Source organism: Triticum aestivum, chromosome 3B (assembly GCF_018294505.1).
Source record: "Triticum aestivum cultivar Chinese Spring chromosome 3B, IWGSC CS RefSeq v2.1, whole genome shotgun sequence".
Taxonomy (NCBI): Eukaryota; Viridiplantae; Streptophyta; class Magnoliopsida; order Poales; family Poaceae; genus Triticum; species Triticum aestivum.
The window spans coordinates 475,710,666-475,720,190 of NC_057801.1; the positions used below are offsets into that span (position 1 = coordinate 475,710,666).

A 9,525-nucleotide genomic window follows, 5' to 3' on the forward strand; every position below is an offset into this window, starting at 1 on the left:
GTAAAAATCCCCCGCGCGCTCTCTCGCCTCGATCCACTCTGCGTGCGCCCTCCGCTCCCTTGCCGGACAAGAAGGGGCCCTCCTGCCCCATAGGTGCTCGCTCCCCAAACGCGGCGACACATGCGTCCCGCCAACTCACGCCTGCTCGCACGGTACACGGGTCGCGTGGCGGCACGTATATTGTTTTTCTATTTGGATGATTAATGATACCGCTTTATTTTTTGCTTAACCGAAGCATGACACGTATCCACTGTTGGTCTAACGCTCACGGTTCGAATAAATAGTCCGTTTGGGATATTGGTTCCCGATTATTAATAATCTCCCATTTGTTATTAGATAAAGACTAGTACAAATGCCCGTGCGTTGCAACGGGCAAAAAAAATCACAAAACCTACTACACATGCCATTACTCACATTTCTTATATCCATTTCTAATAAATGTAGTAATAAATTTAAATTGATTATCATTTTTCGAAGCATGAATTTTGGACATCGAGAAATCACCCTGATGTCCTTCATTTGATAGAAGAGTAGTGGTGCATGGATTAGTCTGATTAATCACTTTCATATTTTGCTCTTTGGAAAAACCGTGTGATGCAACGTGTGAAAAAGAAATATCAGATGTTCCTTCCCACAGTAAGCATGACTCAAGACCTACACAAATCCATACCCTCTATTTCAACACACTTCCATTTGTATTGCCACTTATTATTGCACTTGCCGTCCATGGCCTTCAAAACATTCCGCGCGGCTAAGCTTAGCCGCTCGCTCGACCTTGTCGGAGCGTCCACGTCGTCCGTCGGTCGACCACGTCAGCGTATTAACCCTGCGAGCTCTTTCTTAAACCTCCTCTGCTAGTTTCGGCGGCTCCTAATGGTTGTTCCAAACAATACATAATTATAATATAAATTATGTTGCATTTATTTTTGATTTTGAGTGTCTTTTATCAATATGGATTTAAAATTAATGTTAAAGTTATTTAAAAATCCATAATAATTTATAATCAAATAATTTCTCCACCATATAAAATCTAAAATAAATATTTTAAACTTCCACTTTGAAAGATTAAAGTAAAGCATTAAGTATATGCTGGTCACCTTAAATTCAACCAGAATATTGTTTTCAAAGTCAAGTAATTCAAATATTTTTAGAACAATAGTAGCTTAATTTTGAGTTAAAATAAATAGGATATTTTTTTCAGTATTTATAAGAGAATTCGTGTACTGCTGGCTGCTGCTGATTTACACGGTGATCACTCATGGGATCGATGTACATATCTGTAGTTAATCTATATCAGCGCGCGCACACACATTTACCTTGGATGTACATACCTGTAGTTAATCTATATTAGCGCGCGCACACACATTTACCTTGGGTGTTTCCTCACGGCACCGTTCCTGGTGGATGTAGACTTGGACTGCGTTGAGGTAGAGCATCGTCGCCATCAAAGATAGATAGCAATCAGAGCAGCGGAATTACATATGCCTGAGAGAAAGACATCTATTGTAGAGTGAAATCTCCTTTTGTTTTTCTCTGATTGTAAGAAACAGTGGGGAATGCTGACAATCACACAAAAAGAGCAAAACCATATTGCACACCTGAGTGTCTGGATGTGACTACGAATTACAAATCAGGGTGGATGATCATGTAGGTTCTCATTCACAAATCAGCATGGTGCGAAAAGCAGAATGAGATAAAGTCTGGAAATAGGAAATATCCGACCAGCAAGGAGTAGTCATTACCTTGCTGCCGGCCTTTGCATACATAACTGAAAGTGGGATCGGTATTACTTAAATGCTGAAAAAAATCTTCTGACAATTGCAGTCATCAAGGAAACATGAACAATTTGTGCATAACTTGGCTAATAGCCTTGGCACGAATTGATTAAAAGTGTTATTAGTAAGACAATTACATTATCAAAAACTAAAAGCTTTTACAAAATAATGGCAAAACTGCATACACAAAAGACAACTTTCATAACCAGATATACTATCTAATTAACTTGATTTTCTATGCTTCGACATCGTGGACGTAGGACGAACTTGTACGCATCTAGCCTGCAATCTACACTTTGCGCAACGCCATTGGCAGCGACACCGGAGCGAACCGCTGTGCAACTTCTCGTCGGTTCTCTTCTTCTATGTCCCAGCTCATGACAACTTGTAGAAGGAATGCTACATCCGTTTTTCCACAACCTAGAATGAAAAAACTTGGCAGCAAAGGAAAATGTCGAGAAATGAGAAAGACGACATGTCTCGGTCTAAATAGCATAGTTAGTATTACAACAAGCAAACCAGCACCAGCTCCCTAACTGGACCTTCAAATCAAGACCTACTTTAATCTGATCGGGCCAAACCAATCAGTCAATTCATGGAACATATAGTCAATTTTCTATAAGGAAACATATAGTTAGATTGTCCGCTCAAGATCAAATACTGTTTGAAGGGACTGAGCAATCTACATAAATCATGAACACGTTTTCTACATTTCCTAACTAAAACAACAATGGCTGACCATTGGCTTACGCATACTGTAATACAAATTGCAAACTGCTGACAAGTGTTGACAAGTCGTTGGTTTTTGATGACCATATAAATTTACTTTGGTGAAAAGAAAATTTCAGTCATAGTGATAGCTCCAGGCTCCAGCCAACAACCAAAAAAGCAGTCTCATTGGTTATCAACATCGAGCAGTCCAAAAAGTTATCGGCTCGAGAGCAATACAGAACATCATCATAATCAGATATATCCCGAGAATACTAAAGGTCCAGATGGGATCGAGAGGAAGGGTCGTGCTGGTGGTTGGGTTTGTTTTTCTTTTCTCTCGCATGTACCGCTTCTGGTTCACTTAATATGAGGACTGCGGGTCGACGCGTGCATTGCGGCGGGCAAACACAATGCCCAAGGTGTGAGAACAAAAATGATAAAGACAGAAGTACCCTAAGGAATTCTTGAGCCGAATCTTCGCAAGCCTATCTTTCAACATGGCATTGTCTAGAGATTTGGGTCTAGGGTTCGTCCGGAGTGAGGTTATATGTGGGGATTTGGGCTGGGTTTCAGGGATGCCGACTCGGATATAATTTACCATTTTGTGGAGGAAATGTTCCTAAAAGAAGTCTGATATTTCTTGAGTCGAAATAGATAATTCTCAAATATTTCAGATATCATTAACATACATGTGATTACAGGAACAGGGTGGGGTTTTTTAACCAAAATCAAGCTTGCTCAAATCCTTGCTTGATTTGAAAATTTAACTCAAGCCTTGCATAATCACGAGTTTAACTCTCAGATATGCAAGTAGAAGAAAACTTAGACAAACCTTGCAGCGGGCATCCTATTTGAGAAAGTCCTGCCGTGGCGAACCTGAGACTCACACAGACTGATGAGCTCATTTAGTTCAAGAGGTAAATCACCATAAAGTATGTTTCTTTTAAGAAAGCTGCAATTCAAATAGTAAGGTCAGTCAAGTTTTGAAGTTAAACAGAAATGAAAAAAAACATATATCAAAGTTCGCACGCACATAAATTCCAGGGATAAAATGTTTATTAGCTCTGATGGAATTGATCCGTTGAAGTTATTGTACCCCAGATCCAACACCTTCAGCTCTCGTAAATCTCCCATCTCTCTAGGGATAATACCATAGAACAAGTTCCTGTGCAGTACACTGTATGGATGGAAGGAAAATAGATCAGAAAAGTTTGAAGGGCGAACATCATTTCATAAGTACATAAGATACAAATAATAATATCTGCAGACATAAGATGCTTTCTTGGTGAGTGCCTGAATGGGCATACATAATGCAACAGATAGATTTACTATGGTACTAACAATAGGAAAACTACATAAAGCACTGGGTGGGTGGGTTTTTTTTTTTGGGGGGGGGGGGGGGGGGGGGGGGGGGGATTTACCGTCAAATAATCATGTACTTGAATTTGATCCATGCAAAATTGTATTCTCCCCTAGATCCAAGAAGAAACACCTGTCTTGTATCCAACTACACTCGAAGAAAGAACATACACCAAGTTAACTGATGTTCGTTAATTGACAGCTCAAAAGCTGAGGCCATAAGCCTCATCAGGAAAACATACACACTACGAAGTTTCAGCTTTACTACTGTGCTCAACATGATAGCCTATATCGAAGTGCAAAATGACTGTTATTCAGTTGGTAGTTTCAGAAATACCAAATACTATCTTATGGTTGAAAGCGTGAAACATGTTATGTCAAAACCAAAGTGTTCAGAAAAAAACGTCACCAGAGGAACTATAGAATATGCTTACAGAATATGCATATTAGTAAGTTGTCCAATCTCAGGAGATAACATTCCCTTCTGACCAAGATTTGACAAGTTCCAACAAAACAAAGGCACACACAAATTAGGCAAAAACATCAAAATACATATTATCAATCAGAGCATAGGGAAATGTTGCAAACATAACACATGATAGAAAACAATGTAAACGAAGCAAACATAGCTGCATAAGATGGGCATCCTATACTGAACAGTTCATGCATGTCAGGGGAACTGGATGTTTAACAAGATATCCCCAACACTGATGCTCCACATAAAACAAAATTAAGATTTGCATCAATCAAGGGTTCTTAACAACTCAAAATCCGCACCAAAGGAATTGGCAGTATCGAACGAGCCAAGTCTCTTTTTGAAATCCGAAGCCTCCCCCTCCTCCTCCCTCCCTCTCTCCCTCCACCGTCTTCTCCTTCAATCACCGCATCCCCGGCGACCCCAAGAATCCGAGGCATGATCCCCCCAAATCGCACCCCCATCTTCCTCGCCCCAAATCCCAATGAATCTCGCACCGCATCAAGGGACACAAGAATCACGAATCCCCAAGTATATTCATCAACAATCCGGGAAGAAACCCCCAGCCCGGATGGTCCGGCCATGGACACGGACCCGCTGCTCCCCACCACCGCGCAGCTGCCCCTCCAGCCATTGCCGAAACACACGCCGGTCTCCAACTTCGATGCACCACCCTCATCGCGCTGCCCGTCCCCGGCATCCTCCTACAAGGACAACCTCATCTTCAGCCCTCACCACCCATCGCCGCCACCCTCGCCTCCTCGCCCGCTGCCGCCGCACCACTACCGCCGTGACTTCGATCCAAATCAGAGGCACATGAGTAGGAGGAATCCGGCCGGCGGCGGCGGATGGCCGGAGAAGTAGATCGGCCCCCACGTAGATCAGCGGCGGTGGCGCCGCCCTACCCATACGCATAGAACGAGCCCGTGCTTGTATGTGCTGCCCGCTAGTGTTTCCTTTTTTTCTCAGATTAGACATTTTAAAAAGGACTGCGGGTTGAGCCAGCGCCAGCATACAACCGCTCAACAGTCTGATTCGGCTGTTCGCGCGGATGAATCGCTGCAGCGCTAGGAAGGAAATCTTTCGCCCAAGGAAATCGCCGCGCTGGGTAACATAAAAACTTTCTGCGCCGGGCTGCTGAAGAAACTTGCGCCGCCTTTACTCAAGGAGTTTGAAGGGCTTAAAGGAGTTCGGACTGGACAAGACCCATTCACGTCTCGACGCACGACTCGTTCTGTCTGTTCCGGAGGATCTAGGAAGACTAAGGCTTCGGCAGCTGAAACGGTCCTGCTTAAGACATTAGGATTTGATTGTGAGGATCTGGCCGTGTCTGAGGACGCGCTAGGTCAGATTCGCACGGTGTTTGATTCACCACTTCAGGAACCACAACTGAGGGCCATCGCGGCCATCTTTGGGAAGGCCATACCGCTCAATCTTGCAGGGGAGACAGGGATGGAGGTGCATGTTATGGCGCAGTAGGTTCGAGGGTGTGACGGCGTTGGAGTCACCCTTTCCGATGCCTGTCAACGCGTTGGAGTTGGTGTGTTGGAACGTCAGAGGTCTTAACAACCCGGCCAAGAGGAAGGCACTTCGAGGATTTGTAGACTCGGTGCATGCGGCGATTGTATGTATTTTAGAAACTAAGCTAGAGGTTGTGAACATTTTTGTTATCCTTCAATGCATGGGACCAAACTATGATGGTTTTACCTATTTACCGGCGTCGGAGACGAGAGGTGGCATTTTTGTGGCTTGGGACACCACTCGGGTGATGGTAACAAACTTTGTCAATGACTCTCATTGCATCACAGGGTTTGTCTCACCTAAGGAGGGAACACCTTGGTGGCTTACCGTAGTATATGGGCCACAAGAGGATGAGCATAAGATTAATTTCTTGAATGAGCTCTCGGAGAGAAGATCCCTATGTTCGGGTCCATGGCTCGTGATTGGGGACTTTAATCTTATCTTATATGCGGCTGATAAAAATAACACAAATTTAGATCGGAGAATGATGGGGAAGTTCAAGCGTTTTGTGGATAACAACGCGCTTAAGGAGCTCTTCTTGCATGGGCGGAAGTTCACGTGGAGTAATGAAAGGGAGACGCCCACGCTTACCAAGATTGATCGTGCGTTCGTTTCAGTGGACTGGGAGATTGATCACCCGGATTGTCTGTTGCAAGCTTTGTCCAATGAGCATTCCGATCACTGCCCCTTGCATCTCACACTACATGAGCCTATGCATTATAAAAAGAGGTTCCGTTTTGAGAAGTTTTGGGTTAAAATGGAGGGATTCTTGGATATCGTAAAGGAGGCGTGGGTATGTGATGCCGGCATCTCGGATCCTTTCTTGCGGCTGGATGTGATGCTTCGCAACACGGCTCGAGCTCTTGCCGGTTGGGGGCAAAGAGAGATTGGAAATATCAAGCTACAGATTGCCATTGCAAATATTGTTATCTTGCGGTTCGACTGCGCCATGGAAAACCGGAGGCTCACGGAGGAGGAAAGATGGCTCAGAAGAACGTTGAAGCAACTGGTGCTTGGGTTGGCATCTCTTGAGAGAACCATTGCCAGGCAAAGGTCTAGAATATCTTGGCTCCAAGAAGGGGATGCTAACACGCGCTTGTTTCATTTGGTGGCAAATGGGAGGCGTATGAAGAACTAGATACCTTCATTGAGCATGGAGGGGCGTACTATCACGGATCAGAAAGGCAAGGAGGAAGCCTTCTATAATGCTTACAAGGATTTGTTGGGCAAGGACGTTGCTAGAGAGTTTACGCTTGATTTGGAGGGTCTCGGAGTCGCTCATGTGGATCTTTCGGAGCAAGACCGGGTGTTTACAGAAGAGGAGGTGTGGGCAGTCATTAAGGATCTTCCCTCCGATAAAGCTCCGGGTCCGGATGGGTTCATTGGCTTGTTCTTTCAAAAAGCTTGGGAAGTGATCAAGATGGATCTGATGGCTGCTATTCATAAATTGTTTCTTGGAAATGGGAGGGGTTTTGGGAGGCTTAACCAAGCCCTCATCACTCTTTTGCCGAAGTCCCCAGATGCTTCTTCTGTGTTCGATTTTAGGCCGATTAGTCTTGTGCATAGCATGCCCAAGATTGCATCTAAGCTCCTCACTTCGAGGCTTAGACCGCGCATGGGGGATCTAGTCCAAGTGAATCAGTCCGCTTTCATAAAAGGGAGATGCTTGCACGATAATTTCCTTCTCGTGAGACAAGTGGCGAGGATGATGCACAAAAGGAAAGCTAAAGGAGTATTGCTCAAGCTCGACATTACTAAAGCCTTTGACTCATTGGCATGGCCGTTCTTGTTTGAAGTGTTAAGAGCCAAGGGTTTTTCGGAGCGGTGGATCTCTTGGATCGCCACCCTGCTTACTACTGCTAGCTCCAGAGTGATCGTGAATGGGTGTGCGGGAGATAAGTTTATGCATGCTAAAGGCTTGAGGCAAGGGGATTCGATTTCCCCCTTACTCTTTGTTATCGCTATGGATATCCTCACACATATCATCATCAAGGCACATGAGGCTGGAGTCATGAGTCCCATCAATGGATGTAGCCCTATGCAGCGACTGTCTTTGTATGCGGATGATGTGGTTCTTTTCATCAAACCTACACGACCGGATCTTGAGTTAGTCAAAGAATCTCTTACCATCTTTGGAGTGGCTTCTGGACTGAAAGTAAATTTTGCTAAATCGGCGGCTATTATGATTCGGGCAGAGCCGGAGGATGAGGATATTGTGAAGTCGGCGTTGCCCTGGAAGCTTGCCACCTTTCCATGCAAGTACCTTGGATTGCAGCTCAGCATTTGGCAGTTGAAAAGATCGGAGTGGCAGCCAATGGTGGACGCGGCTCTCCACATTCTGCCAGGATGGCAAAGGGGTTTGGTGACCAGACCAGGCAGGCTGGTTCTTGTCAACCAGGTCATGAGAACGCGGGCTACTCACCACCTTATGGTTGCGGAGGCGCCAAAATGGGAACTAGACAAAGTGGACAAAGGGTGTAGGGCCTTCTTCTGGGCCGGGACTGAGGAAATCAAGGGAGGCAAATGTGTAGTATCTTAGGCGAGAGTATGCAGGCCTAAGCTCATGGGAGGGCTAGGCGTCATTGACCTACACAAGCACGGCATTGCCCTAAGGTTGAGGTGGGAATGGCTTAGACGCACGGATGCTTCCAGGCCGTGGCAAGGGCTTTCCTTGACCGCAGACAAATTGGTAGTGCAAGTGTTTGGTAGCTTGGTGAAATGGAGAGTTGGAGCTGGGGACAAAACCCTGTTCTGGAAGGATAGATGGATCCAGGGTGCTACCATCGCGGAGGTTGCTCCACTGGTGGCGACGACTGTTCGTACGCAAGTTGCCAACAGAAGACTTGTCCGAGAGGCTTTGGATATGCATTCTTGGATGAATGATGTAGTTGGCGAGCTGTGCACGGAGGGCCTAATCCAGTTTATAGGCCTTTGGGAGATCCTTGAGGAGGTTCATCTGGATGCTTAGTCCGAGGATAGACCCATTTGGGCTTGGAATGCGTCAGGAACTTACACTGCTTCTTCTGCTTACAAGATGTTATGTGAGGGAGGAGTTAGATTCCACTACTTTGGAGCTATTTGGAAGTGCTGGGCCCCTCTGGCTTGCAAAATCTTCATGTGGTTGGCCGTCCAATAATGGCTATGGACTTCTGACAGAAGAGTGAGACATAACTTACAAGATCAAATTTCTACATGCTTTCTATGTGACCAAGAGGAGGACACGGTGGACCACATATTGCTGCAATGTGTGTTCTCGAGGCAAGTCTGGTTCACTTGCATCTCCAGGATGGGGTTGCCCATGGAGCTTTGCCCAACCTATGATTCTAGATTGGGGCATTGGTGGTCGGACGCTAGAAAGCGTTTTCTCAAGCACTCTCGGAAAGGTTTTGACTCTTTTGTCATGCTCATCTGCTGGACGTTATGGAAACAAAGGAATGCGAGGGTGTTTGGTTCGGGGCAGATCAAGAATGAACAAGACACGGTGGACATGATCTTTGACGAGCTGAGGATGTGGGCCACGACAGGAGCTTTTGGAGAGCGATGTGTGTTAGAGTAGTCGAGTAGCGAGTGTGTGGAGTGGTGGCTCGGTCAGGCTGGATGTAGCCCAACCGGCAATTCTGTAAACTCTTGTACATATTTTCTTCCTTCTATAAAGCTAAGGTACGCCTTTGGCGTATCCTCGAA

General features: G+C 45.4%; 1 long non-coding RNA gene across 1 annotated transcript; it reads right to left on the bottom strand.

The window, feature by feature from the left end:
- Nucleotides 1-1,832: 1,832 nt before the first annotated feature.
- Nucleotides 1,833-5,440, bottom strand: LOC123070450 (uncharacterized). Its single transcript, XR_006433735.1, has 3 exons — nucleotides 3,908-5,440; nucleotides 3,520-3,663; nucleotides 1,833-3,438 (listed from the first exon to the last, which is right to left on the bottom strand). It is a non-coding gene; the product is annotated as an uncharacterized lncRNA (long non-coding RNA).
- Nucleotides 5,441-9,525: the final 4,085 nt, after the last annotated feature.